The 3,330-nt window shown below is 35.2% G+C and overlaps 1 protein-coding gene across 1 annotated transcript in view; it reads left to right on the plus strand.

Annotated features, from left to right (window-relative positions):
- Positions 1 to 113: 113 nt before the first annotated feature.
- LOC106878501 (polycomb complex protein BMI-1) overlaps positions 114 to 3,330 on the plus strand; it is a 195,947-nt gene continuing 192,730 nt past the window's right edge. Inside the window, exon 1 of the mRNA XM_052969864.1 lies at positions 114 to 553. The gene's annotated coding sequence lies outside the window, so the exon portion shown is untranslated. The remainder of the gene's footprint in view (positions 554 to 3,330) is intronic.

The raw sequence follows: 3,330 nt of genomic DNA on the forward strand, positions 1-3,330 counted from the left end.
GTGTGTGTGTGTGTGTGTGTGTGTGTGTATGTATGTATGTGTGTGTGTGCATGTTCGTGCGTTTGCACATAGATATACACTTCTACAACAGATACAAACGCTCACACACCTCAACACATATGAATGTGTATTCAAGCAGAGAGAGAGAGAGAGAGAGAGAGAAAGAGAGAGACAGTGACAGAGACAGAGAGAGAGAGAAAGAGATAGAGAGAAAGAGCGGTGATAGTAACAGTAGTTTGAAGTGAAGGAAGAGGAACTGGTGGAGGTGTCAGTGTCGGTGGTAATGGTGGTGGCGGCGGCGACTAAGGTGTATGGAAACGAAGGAAAGAGAGGAAGAAGGAAAAGAGCTGGAGGATGAGGAGGAGTATGAGGCGGAGGAGGAGGAGGAGGAGGAAAGTCGTGGTTGGTGCTCCTCTTGCTTTGTTGTATATAGTATTTCAGAAAACGTGAAAAATTCTTCTATGTCAAGAATAAGACGAGATGGTTATATAGTAAAATGATCGGTTCTAGGGTTGATTACATAGCTTGACAGTAAGGGAGGGACAGACTATCGGTAAGCAAAAGATTCTTTACGTCAATTTTCTCTGTATTTGGTGATGTTTCTTTTCCAATTAGTCTTTCGTTTGTTTATTGCTTTTAATTTTTAATAGCACGTTTGTATATTCTGTTTACTTATTTTATATATCTGTTCATCCACACACGCGCGCACGCGCACACACTCAAATACACACATGTATGTTTGCATGCATATAGAAATATATATACACACAAGCATATATATATATATATATATATATATATATATATATATATATATATATATATATATATATATGTATAATTCCAGGTCAGTTTGATAGATGATGTATGTGTACAAGTATTACTTATTGCACATGTATAAATACGGGTGTTTGTGTGTGTATGCATGCGTCTATACAAAGACGTGACGTGTGTCTAAATACCCATATATAAATATATTTGCATGTGTGTATGTGTGTGTGTGAGTATGTGTGTGTGTGTGCGCGTGTTAGACTTAATGAATGCATTAAGTAGCTCCGAAAATCCAAGGAATCTTAGATATAGCGAATTAATTTAGCATCATTATTGCCTTTGTTATCATTTTCTTCGAAGAATTCTTAACGTTCATGTTGTTGCTGTTGTTATCGGCTTCCTTTCTCGATGCATTCTGCTGTAGTAAAATATAGTAGTAATAGTAGCATGGTATCTCTAGAATTCGATGATATTTGTGGTGATTCTACCAAATTCTCTGGCAAAATGTTCTTCATCGATATGTTATATTTCTCCCACAACACACTAGCATATCGCGATTTTTGCTTCTTACTCTCTATAGTACTATGTTGAGTAACAGAAGTGGTTATAGATCTAAGATAGCGTTTCGTACTCACAATGGCGACTTGCTTGCCGTCTCCTTTTAATCGGGCCGTTTTTAGATTTGCATCTTCTCTACTGCTACAGATTTGACTTGATCGAATGCACTTTACAAATACGTTATTCTATACAACTGATAATTCCAGTGCCACAATGTTGATGGGTGACAGTCTAACAGAAAAATACAGTTTTTGCTTATTTACTTTTTCTATGTTCCCAAGCCATATAGCATAATTTTTTAACCCCATATCTCTGGTTTTCGGTTCTTCATCAAAATCAGATCGTGTGAGTTCACATCCATTCATTCATACACTCTAACCATCTCTACAAATTCATGTTTGCCACGGTCATTATTTATTCGACACGAAAACCGAACAGTACAACTTCATAATTATTAATCCCCTCTGTCGTTTGCCACTACAACACACACACGTTCGCAGCTCATTAGCACTGTCGATCGTAGATATATAATTTGTCCCCCACCCCAAGGGTATATTTTCTTAAAATAATATAAACAGTTACGATTTATTTGAAATTATAGTGCAGTCAACTCTGGGCATGACAACATATAACCTACCTCATCTATGTTTAGATTCGAACCCCCTTCCTTCGAGCAGCAGTTCAAATAGGTATCAGTAATAGAATGGATCGATTAGCGCCATCCTTTACAAAAATGCTGTCCTTGTTCAAAGTCATAAGAAATTTATATTTATAATAAAAAGGGAGAAGAAATCTCGTACTTAACTAAACAGATTGCGTACCCTCCCTCAGGACATAACTAATTTTAACGACTATATGTCCTGTTATGAATGAGTGTATCTACGAAAAATTTAGTGTAACTGCATTTACCAGAGTGCATCTCTTTCCCACTAGTTGCACCTATACTTCCGTTTAAAAAAGTTCAAAGGGAAGCAGTAGCGCAAAGCTAGGCAAGTGTAGTATTATAGTGTTACAATATTCAACATAACATTTACAGTTATAACAAATGTTACAATTTATTATTAATTAGATCCACCCCTGCCTGTAATTTAGGATTTAGCATGTATAAACATATAAAGACTGTTGTCATGTCACTACACTTAATATACAATTCAATACAATTTCCTTGCAACGACTTCTTGTTCGCAACGCTATAGAGGTTATATTAGTAGAAGTAGCTGTTATTTATTTTATAGCTGTACTATTTTGCATCACCTAACAGATTGCATATAATTGTTCATAACCCTGGATTTTAGCGAGCGCGGGCATACATAACAGATACGCGCGCGTACCTTCAGATACACACACACACACACACTCACACGCACACACACACACGCACGCACGCACACATACACACACGTGAAACGTTATGTGAGTTTGTTTATGGTGTGTGTGCATGTGTGTGTGTGTGTGTGTGTGTGTGTGTGTTTGTAGTGTCCTTACGTATGAGTGCATATACGTATATATGCATACATATTCTATAAAATATATGTGTATATACACATATATGTTATATACATATTTCTTATGATATAATACATAAGTATATAGAAAAATAAATATATGCTATATGTAATATCTATAAAATAAAGAGTATATAATATTATACATTACGTACTATATATTACATGAAATATTAGAACATACATGATATAAGTTACATATATCATATATAATATATTTTACCTTACTATAACTTTAATATATTGCAAAATATATACTGTATATATAATAATATATATAACATAATACATTTTAAAATATTATCTTTCTCCTTCCCTCTCTTTTATTCTATCTATCTACCTGTCTGTCTGTCTGTCTGTCTGTCTGTCTGTCTGTCTGTCTGTCTGTCTGTCTAGCTGTCTGTCAGTCTGTCTGTCTGTCAGTCTGTCTGTCTGTCTGTCTATCTATCTATCTATCTATCTATCTATCTATCTATCTATCTATCTATCTATCTAT

Source organism: Octopus bimaculoides, chromosome 8 (assembly GCF_001194135.2).
Source record: "Octopus bimaculoides isolate UCB-OBI-ISO-001 chromosome 8, ASM119413v2, whole genome shotgun sequence".
NCBI classification, from domain to species: domain Eukaryota; kingdom Metazoa; phylum Mollusca; class Cephalopoda; order Octopoda; family Octopodidae; genus Octopus; species Octopus bimaculoides.